The 23,904-nt window shown below is 35.6% G+C and overlaps 1 non-coding gene across 1 annotated transcript; it reads left to right on the plus strand.

Annotated features, from left to right (window-relative positions):
* Positions 1 to 22,694: 22,694 nt before the first annotated feature.
* On the plus strand, positions 22,695 to 22,759 carry LOC123637642. Its single transcript, XR_006734993.1, has one exon. It is a non-coding gene; the product is annotated as a small nucleolar RNA SNORD78 (small nucleolar RNA).
* Positions 22,760 to 23,904: the final 1,145 nt, after the last annotated feature.

The following is a 23,904-nucleotide window of genomic DNA, read 5'->3' on the forward strand; positions in this document are numbered from 1 at the left end:
TTTTCATTTTGAGATAATTGCAAATTCACATGTAGTTGTAAGAAATAATACAGAGAGATTTACATTTATCCAGTTTCTCCCAATGATAACATCTGACAACATTCTGATAAAATATGACAACCAATATATTGACATTGATTCAGTTAAGATACAGAATATTTCCATCACAGCAAAGATCCCTCATGTTCTTCTTGTATAACTAACTACATGCCTTTTTCCCTCTTCTTCCTGGCCCTTCCTTAATTCCTAACAATGGCCAATCTGCTTTATATTTTTACAAATGTGTCATTTCAAGAATGTTGTATAAATTAAATAATATCTTATGTAACCTTGTGGAATTGGCTCTTTTTACTCAGCATAATTCTGTGGAAATTCATCCAGGTTTTTGTGTATAAAGATAATTTGTTTCTTTTTGTTACTGGGTGGTATTTCATGATATGCATGAGTCATAGTTTGGTTAAGCATCAACCATTGAAGAACATCTGAGTTGTCTCCTGTTTGGAGCTATTATGAATAAAGCTGCTATAACATGTTTTTGCATTAACATATTTTCATTTCTCTGAGATAAAATGTCTAGAAGTACAAGTAAAAGAGCATATGTTAATTGCATGTTTACTTATTTTATTTTAGGAAACTATCAAACTCTTTCCAGAGTGGCTATACAACTTTCCATTTCCACAAGCAATGTATGCGTGATCTTGTTTCTCCACATCTTTGTCAGCACTTGGTGTTGTCATGTTTTTAAAGCGATTCTGAGAGATGTAGAGTGATATCTCACTGTGGTTTCAATTTACATTTCCCTAATCACTAATGATGTTGAACATCTTTTTATGGGCTTATTTTCTATCTATATATATATCTTTAAATTATTTGTGGTTTTTGTTCATTTCATAATTGAATTATTTTGTTTACTATTGAGTCCTGTGAGTTCTTTTATATTGTAGACACTAGTCCTTTGTTGCTTATGTGATTTGCATATATTTTCTTCCACCCCATAGCTTGTCTATTCATCATTTTAATGGGATCTTTCATGGAACAAAAGTTTTTTTTAATTTTGATAAAGGTTAATTAATCAGTAGTTAATCAGTGTTTCCTCTTATGGATCATGCTTTTGTTGTCAAGTTTAAGAACTTTATGCCAAGCCAAGATCCCCCGAATTTTATCCTATGCTTTTTTCTAAATGTTTTATAATTTTAGGTTTTATATTATGTTAGTCCATGATCCAATATGAGTTAATTTTTACATAAGGTGTGATACTTAGGTTGAGGTTTACTTACTTGTAATAGTCATCATATTGCTCCAGCACTATTTGTTGAAAATGCTATCTTTCCTCTATTGAATTATTTTTGCACATTTAAAAAAAATTAGTTGGGCAGATTTTTGTAGATCTATTTCTGGGTTTTCTATTCCATCTTTTGATCTATGATCTATGTCTTCTCCCTCAATATATGAAAAATCAATTTGGGAAGAATTGGCATCATTACTGTACTGATTCTTCCAATCCGTGAATATAATATGTCTCTCAGTTTATTTAGATCATCCTGATTTATTTAATCAGCATTTTGTAGTTTTCAGCTTAGAGATGCTGTACAATTTTTGTTAGATTTATACTTAACTGTTTAATTTTGTATTGAAATATAATTTCAGTGTTCACATGTTTATTGCTAGTATATAGAAATACAACCAATTTTTGTATCTTGATTTTGTACTGGGAAACCTTACAGAACTCACTTATTAGTTCCAGGAGTCTTTTGTTTTGTTTTGTTGCCAATCCCTTGGGATTCTATGTAGATGCCATGTAATCTGAAAATAGGAGTAGTTTTATTTCTTTATTTCTGATCTGTATGCTTTGTATTTACTGTGCTTGGCTATTACACTGGCTAGACCTTTAAACACTATGTTGAATAAGCGTAGTGAAAGCAGGCATCTTTGCTTTATTCCTGACCTTAGAAAACAGCATTCAACCTTTCCCTGTTAATGTTGGAGGTACTCTTTACCAAGTTGCATAAGTTCCCCTCTCTTCTCATTTTCCTAATAGTTTTTATCATAAAGAGGTGTTAAATTTTGCAAAATGCTTTTTCTGTACCAATTGATATTATCATATAATTTTTCTTCTTCCTGTTAGTATAGTGAATTACATTGATTAATTTTTGAATATCAAACCAGCCTTGCATCCCTAGAAGAAATCCCACTTGGTCATGGCATATAATTATTTTTATATATTGCTAAATGTTTTTGCTAGTATTTTGTTAAGGATTTTTGCATCTATATTGATAAGAGATATTGGTCTGTTTTTGTTCAGTTTTTGTCTTGTTTGGCATTGGGATAATAGTAACATCACATAAGAAATTGGAAAGTAATACTTCCTCTTCTATTTTATGAAAAAATGTATAGAATTAGTATTAATTCTTTAAGTGTTTGCCAGAATTCTCCAGTGAAACCATTTGAATCTGGAATTTTGGGGGAGAAAGTTTTTAAAGTACTATTTCAATTCCCATAATTGTTCTCAAGTTGTTCAAGTTGTGTACTTCATATTGTTTGAATGTGGTATTTTGTGTTTTTTAAGGAATTGGGCCATTTCATCTAAGTTGTCGAATTCATGTGTGCAGAGTTGTATGTAAAATTCACTTATTTTTTAATGTCTAAAGGGCTGTTATGATTTCCCCTGTTTAATTTCTGATCTTGATAATTTCTGTCTTCTCTTTTTTTCTTTGTCAGGCTTGCTAGAGATTTGTCAATTTTATTTACCTTTTTGAACACAAATGTTTTATCTTACTGACTTTGTTGTTTTTCTGTTTTCTATTCTGTTTATTATTGTCTCGGTCTGCTCGCTTTGAAATTATTTTGCTCTGTCTTTTCTAGGTTGTTGAGATAGGAGCTTAGATTATTGATCTGAGCCTTTTTGTCTTTTCTAATGGATATATTTAGTGGTATAATAGCCCTCTCAGCACTCCTTTAGCTATATATCACTAATTGTAGCACAGTTGCTTTTCATTTTTGTTTAGTTTGAAGTATGGTTTGTTTTTCTCCTCCCCAATTCATTGATGTCACTGATGCTCAGAGACATTGATTTTCCCAGAGCTGTATAGGTAGCAAGTGGCACAGACTGAATTTTGGAACTCAGCTGGTCCAAAGCTTTGGCTCACAAACTCTACACTTCCTGTTTCCTTGGAGCTCTATAGCCTGTGTGACTGGTATGGTGGGAGTGCCTTGCCACCTTGCCGGTACTGGCCTCCACCATGGGGTGTGGTGGGGATGGGAGTTGAGGTGGGAAAGTGTGATTTCGTTTACCTTAGCATTGGTGAAAGTCCTGAATCTACACTAGACCTCCTCTAATACCATCCCAGTGGAAAAAGTAGAGAATGTCTGATGACTGCTCATTACTGCTGTGTTGGGATGAAAGTCCAGCTCCCTACCTCCTATTTGGGCTTCCCTGACATCACTCTAGTGGCTGAGTTGACGTGCCTCATTACACCCTGGAGGCTGGAAGAAGAGGTTCTCCACGTAACATTGGCAGGGGTGTGGTGTTTGGCTGGAGCAGAGAAATCATTGTCTAAAAGTATTTTGTCTTGCCAGGTTGTCCCTTCCCCCTGGTCCTTTAATGAAAGAAATCAAATTTTTGAGAGAAGTAGACTTCTTTTGTCAGTGTACTTCAGTATTTTCAAGTTTCCAGCTCCTTCTGCTCAGTCTGGGATACATGAGGCAAAAAGAAAATCTAGAGAACTCACATGGTTGTTCCTTGGATCCTGAGATCCCCAGCCCTTCTCTTTATATTTTGAAACTTCTATGTTTACTTTGTTTTATAAAAAAAACAGTCTCAAGGGCAAAGTCTTTTGATCTCTGCATGTCCCATAAGGATGGACCTTGGGCCAGGAATATTTTCTCACAAAGAGTTAAAGAGCACAAAGAGCACTTATGGCCTATGCTGGGCATATATTTTTGTATGGGAAAATCTTTCTTGTTACTGACTTGAAGTATATTCCTTTGTTCTGCCTGTCTGTGCCTCATATGACTCTGACCAACCCCACTGTTACATCTGTTCCAGGCAGGGAGGGCAAAAGGTCCTTGACACAGCACAAGAGGTGTGTATACATTCTGCAATGGCTGCTGGATAAGACCTGCTGACCACGGATTACTGATGGCCACTATTTGTGCTGGTCCTGCTCTGTCTCTTTTCTATGTGAGAAAAGCATTGTTCCATCCAGTGTGTATGGGAGTCATATCCTTCTTGTTGTCTTAGTTTGGGTTGCTATAACCAAATCTTATAGACTATGTGGCTTAAACAATAAACATTTATTTCTCACAGTTCTGGAAGCTAGAAGTCCAAGACCAGTGGATCAGCATGGTCAGAGGCTTGATGAGGGCTCTCCTCTTGGTTCACAGAGGGTATCTTCCCACTGTATCCTCACATGGCAGGGGAGTGGTGGGAGATGTGACTTTGCTCCCTTCATCTCCTTATAAGGGCACTAATTGCATCCTGGGGCCTTTACCCTCATGACCTCATCTAAACTGAATTACCTCCTAAAGGCTGCACTTGCAAATATCATTTCCTTAAGGATTAGGGCTTCAACATATGAATTTGGGAGGGACACAAATATTCAGTCCATAGCACTTGATGACTCTAATACCCATATACCATGCAGTGGGTTGACATTCTGGGATTACTGCTCCTGATGGTAGGCAACAGGTGTCACTTGCTCAATATTTTGTATGTAATGTCCAGGGGTTTTGGTTGTACCTGGTAGGAGGAATAGGGAAAAATGCTTCATCTTCTTGAAAGCAGAAGTCCATATTGTATCAATTTTAAAAAATTAAATGAGTTTTTCTTTGAAATAAACATTTTTGAGAGTTTTTTTTTTTTTACATTAATGGGAAAACAATATTTTTGTCATTGCAGATCTTCTTTCAGGTCACCCAAATTTGTATTTATGATTCTTACCAACTAGGTTTCAGTGACAGGAACTGTTTTATTGCAGTGTGTCACCTAGACTTCTTTTATTTCAGGATATTTAAAAACAAAGGTTTTCACTTAAGAAAATGCTTAGTATGGAGAAAACTATGGGGGACCTATTCAAACACGGACTTGAAGCTGATGTTTTTAGACTGTTCAGGCTGTAAAGTACCAGAACCATTTGGTCAAACCCACAGATTAAAGTGCAAATACGTCATGCAGTGTTCTCAGAATCAGCTGTGTTTGTGAGACTGGGACTGGGTCAGTGACAAATATTCATTTGATGGCAGATTGGTAGCTGCCCTAATTTTAAAGTAGTTGATGGCTTCCCCTGGTAAGTGCCATTATCACAAAATGATACAACACTTATCACAGCAGCTGCTGTTAGCATTCTCTTTCCCTCACATCCCATTCTATGTGAATCCAGGTGATGAATATCAGATTGTTTGCAGTGAGAAGTGGTGGAAATATTGTGACAGAAAACCTATCCCCTTTTTCCTCTTGTTCCTCTACTGATAAGAAGGTTCCCACAGTCAATCTGAGTAAAGGGCTGATGAAGAATTCTAGTTTCAATACGAGGATTGTTTAATTCTTTGCAAATGCAGCCATTAAGCCCCAGTCTCAGTTACATGCTAAACATTTAAACATAATTACTAAAGACAAAGCTCTTCCGTGAGAATGAATCTTTTTTCCTAAAACTGTAGTTCTCAAAATGTAATCCCTGGACCAGCAGCATCATCATCACCAGTGAACTTGTTAGAAATGCAAACGATCAGACTCCACACCAGACCTCCTAAACCAGAAACTCTGCAGGTGGGTGCACAGGAATCCAGGCTTAGTAAGTCTCCCAGGAAATTTGGATGCTGGCTCCAGTTCGAGAATCATTGCCATGTCAGCGCAGCAAGAAACAACAGTTGCCCTGCTAGAGAAATCTCACAATTTGGAAATTCTTTTCACTGTTCTGACTACCCAGCTTTCTCTATGTTTAGAATGAGAAAACTCAGTAAGCCTACAGCTTGCTCCTAATTTCAGCTAGATACCAACTCATTACAAATCTAGCACCTTCCCACGGAGAAGCTCAAAATCCTGAGCAAACACCATGTCCTCCCCCTTTATTAATTGCTGCTGAGGAGATGGATAACTGATGCTCTCTTTATTGCCTAATTAGTGGGAAAGCCTGGTCATCCTGACTTTCCCAAGCAAAAACCAGGCAGTATGAGGTATCTGGATTCAGTTTTCTTTTTAGCTGAAACAACAAATGTTCTCTTTATCTAAATCAAAGCACCTAATCAGAGAAACATATCGTCAGTAGCTTGAATTAGCCTTGATACCAGTCTACAGGCAAAACACAAAAACAAAACAAGAACAATAAAATAAAGACACAACTCCAAAGGGATTTCACCTTTATTGACTAACACCTATAAAATAGGCACTTTACATATGTATTATCATTTTAACTCACAGCACTATCAGGAGAGGCAAGATTTCTTATCTCCAGTTTATGAAGAGGAAGGCAGATTCAGAGTGTCATGTAATTTTCCTGAGGTCACACAGCCAGGAAATAGCACAGGGCAATTCAAAGCCAGTCCTGTCAGGCTCTAAACTCCCTTGCTCTGCACAATATGATGCTGTTCTTCCTCATATAATGCTTTCATGGATGGAGCTCTCAAGTGAACTGAACTAATTGAAGATTAAGTGATATGCATGAACTATGCCCCCCATCATTGGATTAACTATTTAAAGAATGTCTCGGTGTGTTCTCCAAATCCTACTCCTTCTTTAAGATCCTTTAATTTGCATTTTCTGTGAAGCTTGCATCTGTGTCACCACAGTGATATTCATTCCTCTTAACACAAAAGATATAGTATATTTCCTTCCTTTTGTCATTTAATTATTTGCTAGCCCCAGATAGTTACTTAATCCTTTCAATTTTGTTTTCAGTCTGTAAGAAAATGCTTGAGGTCAAGAGTATGTCTTCCATTTCTCTGGCAGCTCCTCCAGTACCCAGTACCATGTCACAGAGAGAAATTCATGCTCCTGAATATCTGTTGCATGAGTCTCGGCATTTTATGGTGCAGTGTCTGGTATAGCAGTTATGAAGAAGTTTATTAACCAATCAAAGGAATCCTAGGGATGCAAAGATAAAAATGCATGATCCCTGTTTAGAAGGAGTCACAGTTCAATAAAGAGAATCATGAGAGAAAACTTCTCAGTGCAGTGGGGTGCTGATATATTATTGACCATTGGACCATCAGAGGTGTGAGAGAAGCTAACTCTTCATGTAAATGTTAGAAAAGTCTTGTACAAACTAGACCTTGAGATACAAATAGAAAAACAAGGAAAAGTTGTCAAGACACATGAGGAGTAAAATTCCAGGCAGAAAGAATGTGTAAAGAAAGAGAATGGGTTTGGGGGCCACATGTAGTTCAGTATTACTAGAGCATAAGAAGGGAAGGTACAGTGGGTTGAATTGTGTCCACGAGAAAGATATGCCTAAATCCTAACCCCCAGCACCTACGAACATGACCTTATTTGGAAATATGGCCTTTGCAAATGTAATTAATTTTCTCAAGATTAGATCATTCTGGTTTGGGGGTGGACCCTAAATCCAATGACTGGTGCCCTTAGAGACAAAAGGAAAGGGAGATTTGACACACACAGGCAGAGAGAGAAAGGCCAAGTAAAGATCAAGGCAGAGACTGGAGTTACGCAGCCTCAAGTCAAGGAATGCCAAGGATTGCCGACAGCCATCAGAAGCCAGGAAAGAGGCATGGAATAGATTCTCCCTCAGAGTCTACAGAAGAAATCACCCGAATTGTGGACTTCTGGCCTCTAGAACGGTGAGAGAATACATTTCTGTTGTTTTAAGCATAACATTTTGTGGTAATTTTAATGCAGCCCTAGGAAACTAATGTAGCAGGGAATTAAGGTGCACAGTGATGGTACATAAGCCTAGACAGGTAGTAAGGCTTCAGATCATAAAGATTTTTGAATTTTACATGTTAGGCAGCTTGGACATTTTCTGGCATGCAAGCCACTGAAGAATTTTAAGGAGGAGATTGAATAATCAGATGTGAATATTCGAAAAATTGCTCTGATGGTAGGACAGAAATAAAAGACAAATACTGATAAAGATAGTTCAACTGGGAAAAGTCTGAACAAGTTCAGTGGTAGCAGGGACAGAGAAGAGGGAAAGGATATAAGAAATAAATAAATGATAAAATAGACATGACTTGCTCTTGATTGGATATGAAATCTAAGTAGGCGGGAAAAATCTATATTCATGTTATATATACTATTTTTAAGTATTATATGTATTTTGTAAGCTAATAAGCTTACTTAGCAATATAATTTTGACCATAAATCAATGACTTTAAAAATTTGTGCACAACATCATTTAATGAGTGAATTATATACCATCACAGAGATGAGCTACAATTTGTATCACCAATCCTCCTTTTTTTGGCAGTTTTTATTTATTTTTTCTAATTTTTATTTCAGGATATTATGAGGATACAAACATTTTGGTTACATTTTATGTCTTTGCCTCACCCAAGCGAGGATTAGAGGCTTGCCCTTCCCCTCTATATTGCTCACTGCATCCATTAGTTGTAAATTTACCCCCCCCACCCCCCTAATCCCTGGAGAATATTACTACCATGTGAGCACCACAGTGTTGATGGGTCAGTGCCAATTTGATGACGAGTACATGTGGAGCCTATTCTTCCTATCTTGAGATACCTCACTTAAGACAATGGGCTCAAGCTCTATCCAGGAAAATATAAGAGGTGCTAGATCACTGTCGTTTCTTATAATTGAGTAATATTCCATTGTATATATATACCAAATTTTAATAATCCACTCATGAATTGATGGGCACTTGGGTTGTTTCCACATCCTTGCAATAGTGAATTGTGCTGCTATGAACATTCTAGTGCAGATGTCTTTATTATAGGATGTCTTTTGCTCTTTTGGGTAGATGCCTAATAGTGCTACTGCTGGATCGAATGGTATTTCTATTTTTAGCTCTTTGAGGTATCTCCAAATTCTTTTCCACAGAAGTTGCACTAATTTGCAGTCCTACCAGCAGTGTAAGAGTGTTCCCGTCTCTCCACATCCTCGCCAGCATTTATTGTTTTGGGATTTTTTGATAGAGGTCAATCTCACTGGGGTTAGGTAATATCTCATTGTGGTTTTGATTTGCATTTCTCTAATGATTAGAGATGTTCAGCATTTTTTTATATGTTTGCTGGCCATTATTCTGTCTTCTTTTGAAGTGTTTCTGTTCATTTCCTTTGCCCATTTATTGATGGGGTTGTTTGATTTTTTTTCTTGTTGATTTTTTTAAGTTCTAGATAGATTCTTGTTATCAGCCCTTTATTGGATGTGTAAAGAGAAAATATTTTCTCCTATTCTGTAGGCTGTCTATTCACTCTAATGATAGTTTCCTTGGCTGTGCAAAAGCTTTTTAATTTGATCAGATCCCATTTATTTATTTTTGTTGCTGCTGTGATTGCTTTGGAGGTCTTCTTCAAAAATTCTTTGCCTAGACTTTTTTGGCAGTTTTTAAATATTTTTATTTTCTAAATATTATTGTAGTTAATGACCTTGATATGTTGCACACTCTCTATTTCATTATTTCCTTAGAATAATTCCCAAACTGAGTAGTTAATAGAGAGATAGAGATAATAAGGCTTTTTAAAAATTATTTTTTGGTTTTACGTATTGCCATTTTGTCCCTTAGAAAGTTTTGTTTCCTTTTATCAATTTGAACATTTACCAGCCATGTATAAGAAAGGCTATTGCTCTATTCTCTCTTGAAGTATTGATACTCTTAATATACTTCTGAAGGGCAAGAAACAGCGGCAAATTGTTGTTTGATTTACATTTCTCAAATTATCATTAGACAATGTTTTGTTATGATCTCTTTACCAGCTTTTTGCACATTTTTCTTTCTGGCATTCCTAATCACGCCCTGTATCCATTTTACTATTAGGTCTTTTTTCCATTAATTCTTAAGAGATTTATTACATATTAAGCATTATGATTCTTTGTCAATAATTCTTGCAAATATTTATCCAACATTTTCAGTTTTTTACATTTACACTCTCTTTTGATTCACAAAAGTATTATTTCTTGGTTATTTAATCTATCAATAGTGTCGTGTATATATGATGCTTTTTGTGTCATGTTTAGAAAGGTGTCTTTATTCCAACATCTTGAAAAATATTTAGTTTTGTTTTCTCCTGGTATTTTTATTATTTATCTAAATAAATTTTTATGTAGCTAATCCATCTTACTTTTATTCAGGAAAAATGTGAAGCAGGGATCTCTATTGACTATTTTTCTCATACACTTAGCTGCTAAGTTAACACAATATTTGATTAATGACTAAAATTAACACCCAGAAGGGAAATATTCTGTATAATGTGAAAATGATTCTCTTATTGCTCAGTAGTTAGACAGAATGGTTGTGGATGAAAGCCTGATTCAAGAGGGTTTTTCAACAGAATTGTAGGGAGGTTTAAAGACAAAAAATGTGAGCTCTTTTGAAGAGTTTTACTTTATAGTGCAGCAAAGAAATGTGACAGCAGTTGGAAGAAGTATGGTAACTATTCAGCTATCTTAATAGTTCAACTGGGAAAAGTCTGAACAAGTTCAGTGGTAGCAGGGACAGAGAAGAGAAAAAGGATATGAGAAATAAAATAATAAAATGGACATGACTGGAGCTTGATTGGATGAGAAATCTAGGAAGGCAGGAAAAATTTATATTCTTATTATATTTACTGTTTTGTAGGGAGGGAGACAAATGGTAGGGAGATATGGAGACAAAAAATATGAACTCTTTGGAAGAGTTTTACTGTAATCTGAAGCAAAGAAATATGGTAGCAGCTAGAAGAAGTACCGTAAGAATTTATTAAATCTCTGAAGTAATTGTTCAAACATTCTTCTATTTTTTTCTGGAAGTATGATGAATGATTCTAAATGAGAGGTGTGGCTACACATTGGAAGACAATGGCTCTTCCCATCCATGTAGTCTCTCTTCTTCTCCAAGATCCCCTGGTAAAGACTATAAAACAAAACAAATAGATGCACAGTGGTGCTAAAAAATACAGAACTATGCCATCTCCAGGCAAGATATCTTGAAAGATTTCTGGAGACAGAATGAAAATTTATTGATGTCTTAAGCAAAGTAGAGGAGATTGCAGCTGCACCACACAAGTGCCCTTCTTCATAATGTATTATAGCTATGAGCAAAAGTAGCCATAAGCGGCTCTAAGCAAGAGGGTATTCACTAGCTGCAAACCAGGTGGATAAGAGAATGACTGTCTACATGCATGGTTGGTGACTCCAACCTCATTCACTAATTTTGGAAGATTTATCTGTGTAGTTCTGCAAAATGAAATGGATGATTGGAATGAAGAGAGATGAAGGGCAGAATCTGAGATATAGCTAAGATTCCACAAACACCTGACAATAGGGTTACCTGATAAATACAAAACATACAGGATGTTTCAATTTCAGATATACAACAGAAACATTTTTAGAATAAATATTTTCCAAATATTGCATGGACAACACTCATGCTAAAATACGATTTATCTGAAATTTCACACTTAACTAGGCATCTGGTATTTTTGTTTGCTAAATCCAACAACCCTACATAGTAAGAAAAGTCAGCTTATCAGTTTTGAAGATCCTGTCCCCTCTTTCTTAGAGGAAAGCCTACATTTACACAAAACTTCACTTAGCCCCCATCTTCAGAGGTGAGAAGTTTTAGTCAAGACACCTATATACATGCAAAGAAAAACTCTCACCAGCCACCTAATCAACCAGTCCTGCATCAATAAATGTAAATAAACAAACAAGAATCTTGAATATTTGAGGAAAGGTAAAAGGGAAAGGCCACGATGAGAAACAAAACAAGAACTGATTTTAATAATGTAGGCAGCAGAAAGAAATGTTAAAAGGAGTTCTAATTAATATTCTCTTACACATGCTAAATAAGAGTCCACCCATAAATCAAAAAGATGATGTGAAATAGGTGTGATCACAAAACAAGAAAGAGAATATAGAAAGCAAAATCTTAATTCATAAAAGATACAGTGATCATTTTAATAATAAATGGCATAGTTGAATATAGAATTAGGAATTTGAAAGTTCAAGTGGAGAAACTATTCCAAAATATAGACAAAACAAGAAAAAAAGAAACAAGAAAGAAATGATGGAAAGAAGGAAGGAAGGAAGGAAGGGGAGAAGGAAGGAAGGAAGGAAGGAGGGAAGGAAGGAAGGAAGGAGGGAAGCAGGGAAGGAGAGAAGGAAGGAAGGAAGGAAGGAAGGAAGGAAGGAAGGAAGGAAGGAAGGAGGGAGGGAGGGAAGGAAGGAAGGAAGGAAGGAAGGAAGGAAGGAAGGAAGGAAGGAAGGAAGGAAGTTAAGACATAGAGACATAGAAGTCTAGTCCAAAGAATCCAGCATTCATCAAATGAAAGAATGAAAAGGTAATACAAGAAAAGAAGAAAGCAGCTATGGATATAGAGCCCAAAGGCAAAAAAAATCAGAAAATTAGATAGGCACTATCTCAGAAGCAGCTGAGAAGTGACTATAAACTTTACCTGCCTTCCAGAAAAAGTGATTCTTTATCATGGTATGAGGACAAAGAGACATGAAAAAAGCAAAAGAAAAAGAAATTAACCTGGTTATTTCTAAAGATTTCCAAACTAAAATGTTAAACATTTTTTACCAAATAAGGCAGCAGCAAATAAATATTTAAGATTAAAAATGAACAAATGAAAAAAATCATAAATGGGCTAAAAATTCTCACCCTTTTAAGTGTAGAGAAGGAGCATTTTCATTAAACTTACCTATTTATTAACTTCTTATAAAATAGTGAGAATGGTTGGGATAATTGAATTTTGGAGCCATTTTGAAAGCAGTCTCCTTAGTGAGTTTTGTATTAATCTCTATATAAGAGACAATGATTAACTAAATGTGGAATATGTGCATTAATTCTAAAATTTCCCTTGACATGCATAATTGTTTTTCTCTGAAATAATACTGTTCTTCACCTTTTGTATTTATGCCTTGATTTAAGTAAGTACATTTAAAGATATATAATACCAACAGACAGTTCTTTCATTACTAATACCATAATAAAATGCCAATGGAGGGAAAAAAACCTGAGGAAAGACCACTAGATTTGTTAATTAGATCAAATCCTCAACTTCAATAGACCCAACAGAAATCTTTTTGATATTAGCAGGTTAATAACATCCTTTTGAAGAGGAAAAACACTGTGCCTATTTTGAAAACACATTAACAATATAAAATCATCCCTGTAAATATCAGAATAGCTTGATACAGAGAATTGTTTCTAGATAATTTACCAATGACAAAATCACTAAGAAATAAAATAGTTTTGCTTTTCATGCGTGTGATATATATATACATATATATGTATGTATATATATATATATATATATATATATATATATATATATATATATATAGGATATTAAGTATGAAATGTCCAATTTCCTTAAGTACTAAGTTTGAAAGTTGATATTGCTGACATTTCACTTTGACAATTCTTGTTTTATTTTTATTGTGAGGGTACATCCTCAGTCTTTCAAATGCACATTTTAGCTTGTGATTATCTTTCAAATTTTTTTAGAACAATTTTTGTGAAACCATGGATAAGTCAAAAATTCATGTTATTTTCGAATATGAGTTCTATCCTGGAATCAATACAGCACAGACAGCTCAAAATGTCAATGAAGTGTCTGGGAAGGATGTGGCTAATGAACACACAGTACGTGGATGGTTAGAGAAGTTCTGGTGATTTTAATCTTGAAAATGAGCCACGTGGGCAAACTGAGACAAAGGTGGATAATGATGAGCTGAAAGCTGTAGTGGAAGTGAATCCATCTCAACCTACTCATGAATTAGCAGCAAGGTTTGACATTACTATTCAAACAATATTTGACCATTTGAAACAAACTGGCAAGGTAAAGAAGCTGGATAGGTGGTTTACACATGAATTAATGAGCATCAGAAGAGAAATCGTCTGGAAGCTTACCTTTCTTTGCTGTCAAGACATAAAGGTGAACAATTTCTATACCATATTGCTGTGTGTGATGAAAAATGGGTTCTTTTTGACAATCACGAGCCTTTGGCACAATGGTTGGATAAAGATGAAGTGCTGAAACACAGTCCAAAACTGAATATTCATCAAAAAAGCTAATGGTTTCTGATGGTCCAATGTTGGTAGTATCCACTACAGCTTCATAAAACCTGTTCAATCGATTATAGCAGATGTCTACTGCAACCAACTGGACAAAATGATGAGGATGCATGTGGTGTAGCAGCCGAGATTGGTCAATAGAGACAGGCCAATCCTCTTGCCTGACAACACTCAACCACATCACACAAACAATACTGCTCAGAAGCAATGCTATAGCATCTCTGGACTTGGAAACTGTCTGTCATCCACCATATTCACCAGACCTTGCAACAACAGACTACTACTTCTTCCAGGATTTGGATCACTAACTGCAAGAAAAAATATTCAATTATGAACAAGTTGTGAAAAATGCCTTTCACAATTTCTTTGCCACTCACTCTCTAGGCTTCTGCGCTGCTGGCAGAAACAAGCTACTGTTAGGATGGCAAAACTGTGTCGACAGTTTAGACGCATATTTTGATTAATTGTACTACTTCTTGTTTGAGATATAATAAACTACACTTTTAATTCAAAATTGGAATTTCATATTTAATGACCTAATATTTATATATATAAACACACATATATCCTCTTTTGAATATATATATATATATATTCTCTTTTGATGAGATTATTGCTCTTGAACAAAATAAAAAATAATTACTGTTGGGTGGAAAAACACTATTTAAAACACAAAAACCTATAAAACATGTTATAATTCTATATTAATATGTTACCATTTTACAGAAATGTTAACTATAGAATATAAAGATTGTTAAAGAATAAGTATTTGAGTGTTATTGGAAGGATTTTTTTAAAATACCATAACTTAATTTAGGTTTACTTAAAAAATGAAGAACAAAGACAGTTATATGTTTTCCTGTCATTTTCTCTACTGCATATGATCTCCAGGAGGGCACAGATTATTGCCTTCTTTAACTCATTGCTGTTAACCAAGTACTTAGAATAGTACCAGGACATACTCACTCAAAACTATTTGTGGAATGAATAAATGAGTCAATGAATGACTATTCAAGAGATTTGTTTGGTTAAAACACTTGAAGAAAATTACTGCCTTCAATTCTTCCATAAGCTATAGCCTTACTTGATGAGTTCACAAGTGGCTCCATTCAGTAGGTCTATTAATGTACCCAGCTGATATCCCTGAATTCCTTATTGCTTTTTGTTAATGTTGCTTCACATCAATTTCTTTTTCTTACTAAAAGGTAGGATCATACATAAATCATCTAAGTTTGTTGTCAGGTGACTTTTCTTTCAGGATATTGGAATACAGTTACCCAGATGCCTCCTGGGCTTGAAAGTATTATAAAAAAGGCAAAGTCTAGAGAAAAGTGAGGTGAGTAAAATATGTTCAATGTTTTTTCCAACATTACAGGTAGTTCATTCTTCTAACAGGTTAATGGTTGGTAAGTTCCTCAGGTCCAGAGCTCAGTTCTGCAGCACTTGGAGTTCCCATCTGTTGATATTCCAGAGGGAGGATGAAGAAGTGTATGTGGTAGTAATTTTTTCGAACAGCATATTGTACATTTTATATATTTTTAAACAAGAAAGTAATATTTATTCTTTGTAAAATATAGAGAATCAGAAATAAGAATATAAACATTGCATAAAGTATAGTTTTCATTATATATTAACCACTTTAAATATACAATGTCTTTCTAAGCTTTCTTTCTTTGAAAAATATTATTGAAAAATTGTTACTTTTTCTAGCCAATGAACTCCTATAACTTTTCCCCTTTCCCCAAGGTAGGATTTTATGAGTTCTGGTGTAATGTTCACTGGTTCTATTAACTGGAACTCTCAGGGAATCATATCTCTGAACTGTGTTATTTATATAAATGCATAGAGTGCATTTTCTCTGAATTAGCAAACAAGGAAAAGTGACACGGAGATTTTTCTTTCATATTAACCTAACGTCCTTTGTCTCCCAGTCCTTCTCTTTGCAAATGGTTTATGGGTATTTCAGAGATGCTAAAGAATCTTCGACAAAACCCCATATCTTTTGCCCTAATTCTATATTTTATTATTTTTTTCTTCCAATACACAAAATTTCTGGTTGATAGCCTTCAGTATCAGAGAATGAAATGTAGATTTAGACTTATCAACCTGATTTACTTTCAGAAAGGTTTTTGGAAAGCTAATTTTATTTTTAAAGCAAAATTCACGGGCTCAAATGGGAAAAGAATGGGGAGGAAGAGAAAGAAGCAGACTAAAAATGTATCTTTGATTATGTCATAGCACAAATTCTATTTTATTGCTTTGAGAATAGTGACATCTAGTGGATATCATGTATTAATACCATGGACATCTTGGTGTCAGAATTTACAGCAATTACAAAAAAAGTCTAATTATATAATTATAGACACAGAAAATTAAGAGGATTTTATAGTAATTGAAATTTACTAGGCCACTTTTAGACATCTATTTTATTTCCAATCACATTCCAGACATAAAGCGACTTTATTAATCTAAAAGCCAAATACAATGCAGAATAAGGGAAAATGTTATCAATTTACCCTTTGGGGAGGTTAAGCAAGGGTACAGATTCCGAGGATGGTTAGCAGAAGTTCACTCTGTGTGTATTATAGGAACAGATCACTTTTAACATTTTCTTCCCCATTCATGTTAAAGTATTTGCCAACCACCAATATTTGTCCTACATTTGTTTTCCATTTGATCCCAATGTATTTGTCTAAAACACATATTTATTTCGATTATGAATTAAAGTAATGGTGTGAATCTTTAAATTAACAGTGACTATTAGCTAATATTACAATTCTTCATTAAACCCTCCATATGGACCAATACAGTAATACCCCCTTATTTGCAGGTTTGCTTTGGGCACTTTTAGTTACAGTACAGTGAGATATTTTGAGAGAGTGACCACAATCACATAACTTTTGTTATGGTACATTATTATAATCATTCTATTATTTCTTTTTGTTAACCTCTTACTGTGCCTAATTTATAAATTAAACTTTATCATAAGTGTGTATGTATAGGAAAAAACATAGTATATATTGGGTTTGGTACTATTCACAATTTCAGTCACCTACCTGGGCTCTTGGAATGTATCCACCAGAGATTGGGGGTAAGGAGGCCACTGTAATATGACACTTTGCAGTCTATAAATTGGTTTTTGTGTACACTATTATTCACTACATATTTATATTATTCCCATTTTATAGCTAAGTAAAGCAAATATTAAAATATTTCAGTAAATTAGCAAAACCAACAAAAGCCTCCTAGAAAAGAAAGCCAAAGATACCAGGTAAATAGACTGTCTCCTAGCCCCCCTACTCTCACCTATTGAAATTTCAGGGCAAAGTTCCAAATGGTACAATGCTGGCTCTCTGAATATAAAAACAATACAGAGTTGGATGGAATAATAGTAATGGAAATTATAAGGGTAACACAACTGTCATTACTATCATTTATGGAGTGCCTACCATTTCACAAACACTACTCTAAGAAATTATTATCCTTAGTAATAGAAATAGAAGAGGCATCTGAAGTACAGAAAAGTTAAATAACACCCCTAAGGTCACAGGCTAGTATCCTTGGGGTAATAGTGCAGATTAGTAAATACACCTTGCCCTCACTTTGTCAGTATGTGTAATAAACAAGTATAATATAAACCCAGACTTTTAAAATAGAAGTTGCTTACTTGTGTTTTTAGTTTTAATTAGGCAATTTTAGATTTTAGAAAGTATTTTATTTCAATTTGATTTGTTTAATGTTGCTGCTGTTTTTTTTTTAATAAGATCAACTGAAAAAAGTGCTAGCATTGAAATTGGAAGACTCAGATTTTATCCAAATTTAATCTTTCCCTAGGGAACTGTTTATTCTTGCAAAATTAATTTAATTTATCTGAGCTTTAAGTCCTCATCTGTAATCCTGAAAAAATAATCATTTCAAACTCTCTATAAACCATTGTAAGAATAAATGTTTGTGAAAGCATTTTAGAAATGTCAAAGCTCTGTACTAACTTAAAATATTATTATAATAATGATATATTCATAATGGTAATTAAACTGGTTCTTTTTTCTGAAGTGAGATCAAAATATGATCTAAGTAAAATAAAATTTTGATGAGTCTTTAAAATTGCTATTATAGAATCCTAGAGAAAAGCCCAAATTTATTGTTACGAAAGTAAGGAGAAGAAATTTCTAGAATTAAAAAAAATTGGTATAGATAGATAGACATCAATATTTATATTTATATTCATAATCTGTGGCCCAAGACACAGAGTAGCAGATGATCTGGCTGGTAGGAAGCAGGCAATGCAGCTTCCCCTTTAGGTGAACGCTTTTGTTTTCATTGAAGAGTTCAACTCTATAATTGGTTTAAAGTCAACATTATATAGAAAGTATCACTAGTAATAACTGACATTAAAATAATTACTATATCCATTAAACTATATTTGCTGCTCTTTATCTGACCAACTCCTTAATAACACACACACACATCAGTCATAATTTTTTATCTGCCTTTCTTCCTAAGTATAGAAAATTGCTGTTTTTAAAAAGTACATTAGTTTCTTTGGGTTAAGCAAGGAATATTACATTTATTTGTATTCACAAATATAATACAATATCTATGGCATTATAGGGTAGTACAATATCTATAGCATTATAGGAATAATATATTATAAAAGAGGAAAGTTACCAAATATCAATAAATTAATATTATTGGAGGCAAAAGGCTTATCCACTCAATACTTTGAGGCATGTTTTAAAATCACTTAATACTCATATTAAGGCTTATACTGATGATTTCCTTTATTACTTCTATGTCATGCAGGATGCTAGTAGGAAAATTACAGCACCATCAAATTATAGAAATTTCAGGATTATTTAAAAAGAGACAATTTGCAGAGTTTTGACAGAGCATGGGAACTATAAGGAATAGTTCAGCAAGGAAGATCGGGATACCTTTTAGCTCTTTAGCCTACAAAAGTAAGGAGAGAGAACAGTATCTGGAACCTGGAACCTGGAGCCTGAGGGGCTTGAGGGGAGAGGGAGAAAGAGAGAAAGTAGTGTCACCTACCTGGTAGGACACAGTCAAGGGACCCAGCCAAACAGAGATGACCCCATAGGGAAGAAACTGGTAACATGGGCCCAATATCAATCTCTGCCTTTCGTCTGCTTAGCACTGACAACACAGCTGGGAGCCAGGGTGCACTGGTCAGATTTTAGCCTGAAACTGTCCATTCTTGGTGCACTCATGACTGAAGAAGGAGCAGACACACCGAAGTTACGATAGCAAGAAAATGAGGTTTATTGAGGAGAGAAAGATAGGATTATAGAACAACAGAAACATGCAGTTTTACAGAGCATGATACATACACGACAGATAACGAACGAACCCACTGTTGCAGCAAAGGGAGACCAAAAGGAAGGGCGCAGAAAAAGAGACTTGATTATGGTCTTTGTCTTGTTTTATAGTGCCCTGAATGGGACCTCACTTGTGGTTCAGAGGTCACCATGGAACCAGTTTGATTGGACAGTTGGGAGTCACATGACCCAAGCCTTAACTACTCATGCAGGTTGTTCTAGGTCAATTTCTGGACTCTGTGGTACCTATGCTGCTGGTCCCATGGGCTAGAGACTCTAGCTCTCCGCATTCTTTTGCAGCTGAGTGCTAAGTTGATTGGCAGATTCATAGAATATTCTCTCCTCCCCAGGCATGGCAACCCCAGGTATGGCAGTTGCTTGGGAGATTAGGGTAGAGCAGGACCAAGATGGGGGCCACAGCACCCACTTTCATCCCTAGGAGACCCGGAATCCCTCGCTATCTACCTAACACACTGACTGGGTAAGGTAAGGGAGTCTGTAATAGTTAATTTTATGTGTCAACTTGACTGTGTTAAGATAGCTGGTAAAACATTATTTCTGGGTGTGTCTGTGAGCATGTTTCTGGAGGAGATTAACATTTGAATCAGTAAACAAGACCTGTCCTCACCAATGGGGATGGGCATATTCTAATCCATTGAGGGTCTGGACAGAACAAAAAGGCCAAGGAATGACAAATTCTCTCTTCCTTTGAGCTGGGACAGTCATCTTCTACCCTTGGACATCAGAGCTTCTGGTTCTCAAGCCTTCATACTTAAACTGACTTATACCACTGATTTTTGTGGTTCTCCAGTTTGCAGAGGACAGATCTCAGGACCCTTTGGCCTCACAGGAGCCAATTCCCATAATAAATCTCATATCTATATCCACATCCATATATATGGAGACATATATATCTCTTACTGGTTCTCTTTCTCTGGAGAGCCCTGATTAATAGAGTCTGTTAATGTGATTCATACAAGTCAGACTTCAGGGCAGTGTAGGGAAAGGTGAAGAATGGATCTAGAAGGACAAATGAAAGAGATCCACCTCGTCTCCCCAGAGCACTTGTTGGTTTCCCTAGTGTGCTGAAGCCAGATCTTGCCAGCTTGGAATAGTGCAAATCTCTTTCCAACTCCTCTTTCAGTGATTTCACACTGCTAGCTTCTGCAGTCCTCAAACCCCTGGCACAGACAGGGATGGCCTGTTAAGAACCTGGATTTTTAAAAGTGAATTTATTTCAGTTTTGCCCTTAGCTCTAAAACAAAGCACTTGTCAAAGTAGGTATAAAGTAGCCCTAGAGTGAAATCTTTACTTTTAACATGTGTCTATTTGGGCAGTCTCAATTGAATGTCTGGCTTAATTCATCTAATTATTAAGGAGTCTGAAGTCTAGTTGGGTCAAAACTCCAACATCTCCATGGCTTTCCATGCATGATCTTTGTGTGATAAGAAATATTTGCTCAGCTGTCAGCCCCTCCATCAGTAGTTCCCTGCTACTCTGCCTTGTGGAATTTACCTTGCACCCAAGGATCAGAGGGATTTCCAGATAGTTATGGCTATGGCTACCTCCACCCTGCCAACATGCTCCACAAAGTTCAGCCACATTAGCATCCCCCAAACACCAAATTCTGTTTTACTCTAGCCTGTAAGAATGCCCTTCCTGCTTTTAAGCATCATGCATTGGACATTGCCTCAGGAGAGAAAACCACAGGGAATAGAATGCTTCCTCCTCTCCCCTCTGGAGGATCTCAGCCTTGCACTGACTACTGTCCAATACCTGTAAATATTTTCTTCACATAATTTGTCTAGTTTTATGGTTGTTTATATAACAAAATAAATCTAATGCCAGCTTCTCTAATAATACTGGAACAAGAAGTCCCACCTTCAATATTTGGTTCCCTTTCATTGTTCATTTGCAGCCAAAATGATCTACCAAAAGTGCACATCTAATCACGCCATCACCAGTCTAAAGAATATTAAATGACTCTTTATTATTGTCATAATGAAATCAACACTCCTGATGTGACTTTAAAGTCCCTGAATTATTATTATCATCATTAGCTATCTATCTGCACACCCTAATTCTCACCACTCTCCCTTCACAAATTTCTTTGTTCTAGTAGTGTTAAAATTGATTTCTCTTTTTTTCTATATATTTTCACATTCTAGTCCCTCCTCTTTGAAAACTCATTTTCCTTATTTTTCTGGATAGCTCTTATTCACCATTCAGAATAACAGCTGGCACTCCTTTCCTTACCTCTGGATTAGGGTAGAACTCCTAGCTATAATGCCATCTAAACTCTTTATAGTTCTGCCACTATGGTATTTATCCCATTTTTTGTGTTTATGTGTTTAATCGTCCATCTTCACCATTCTATTGTAATGCAGCGAATGCAAAGCCATCTCTATCTAACTTCTTACTGTATTCCTGGAGCTTATCAAAATACATAACACATGGTGGGCATACAAGTACATCTTTTAAGTAAGTAATTAATCTTTTCACATCAGTATTTCTATGTGCCTTTAAGAGCAGATGTATTTACTATTTATCTTTAGTAAAAATAACTAAAAAGTTAATTTTTAAGATAGTCATAAATATTTATCATACTCCAAATATATTGTTCTAGGTGGTATGCAGTTTTCAAAGAAATATAGATGAGGGTTCATTAGTTCATTGAGAATAATGTCTAAAGAGGCAGACAGTTTACAGTGTAGTTTGAAAGTATGAAAAGATGTCAAAGCTGTTCAGGTGATGTGCCAGGCCACTGTTAAGGGTTCTCATATTAGTCTTTCAAATAACTAATTTTTACAGTCTGAAAGTCTTCTGACATATTCTTTAGTTCCCTTTGAAATATTTCCTTTCAGAGTGGTGAAATTCTTATTCACACACGATAACTATTTTTAGGATCAAGAAGGTCAAAAGCATCAGATTTCTTCATTCCTTTCCCACCACAGGTTTAAGAATTCACAAACCAGCTTAACAGCTTAATAGAAGATTGACTCCTTCCCCTTCTCCTTCCTATAAATCCTCTCAAGACAGTCTAAAAAGCATTTCCCAGGTTTAATGTTAAAATAGAAAATAGCACCCTGAACTCCTAGGAGTTCTCATCCTCTGAAAATTCTGGAACCAGGCTCTATTTTGAAAATTATGGGAAGTCAAAGTTTCTCTGTATTGATGTTGATCAAATGTCTGACCTAAAATGAGCATGTAGACAAATTTAACACTGAAGAAAAAAACATTTCTCATAAAAATGAGAAGGCATTAGGCAATACTCTGAAAGTAAGGATTTCACACAACAATGTGTGTTTCTGATCTCTTGGAACAAAATTGACAGTGAACTAAGTAAGATGTGCCACGCTTGGCAGAATGGAGAGGGTTTTAGACACAGTAACTTGGCTTTGATGACCTAAGGGGAGAGAGAGCCTGTGTCACTCAGCTCCACGAATTCTGCCACCATGAAAAGTTTCTAGGAGACGGCAGAACATGTTTGTCTTCTTTTACTTGGTAAAGTGCTCAAGAGTAATTTTATTGTTCCAGGTGAAAAGAAAGAACACCCTTACTTTTCTAGATAAATGATTATTTCCTTCCAAAAATCCACAGATGCCACAGAATAGTGATAAAAATACAAACATATATGCTGCCTCCTATTAAAGCTTCCAAAGACCTCAAAAGGGAAAAATGTGAGAAGGGTTAGCCAAGAAATGTATTGAAGCTTATATGGATTCTCTTACTTTTGGGCAATATATGATCCTGGGGTAGGGCTGGGGGGATAGGTATTGTTCTGATATGTGCTGGTGCTAGGGTAAGGTTGGAGGTAGGCATTGTTCTGATAGCTACATGTGCTCAGAAATCTGTGTCCTTTGGGGTATGGCCAGAAAAAGGAACAGCAGTTTTGTCAAAGGACACAGCAACTACGAGAAGAGTAGCACAGACTAGGTGCATGTTCTGGTCCCTTGAGACCTTTTCAGACAAGGTCAGCCTGTAGCACAAAAGGCTTTTTAGTAGAGGACAGTCCAGATTGCCAATTGTGTCGAGACATTGGGCTACCCAAGCACGTCATAGATAAGCAGGAATTCAAGTGCTGGGGCTCATTTGGGAAAAATTACTCACAGGTGCTTCTAGCAAAGGTGGTAGATTGAACATACACATTTATCACTGTGTTCTCCCTAAATCCCATAAAATGGCCAAAAGGGTATGAAATCAACCCAAAAAACAAAAAAGAACTGAAAAGGAAGTAAAAACGGCCCAGTTTTGGAACTGAAGGACAAATAGGCAAATGGTTACTCACTGAACAGACCAAAGAGAAAATTAAAACACAGTATACAAAGAAGCAAACAAAAAGCAAGCTGATTCACACTACAGAACACCAAAGTTTA

The sequence above is a fragment of the Lemur catta genome, chromosome 4, assembly GCF_020740605.2.
Source record: "Lemur catta isolate mLemCat1 chromosome 4, mLemCat1.pri, whole genome shotgun sequence".
NCBI classification, from domain to species: domain Eukaryota; kingdom Metazoa; phylum Chordata; class Mammalia; order Primates; family Lemuridae; genus Lemur; species Lemur catta.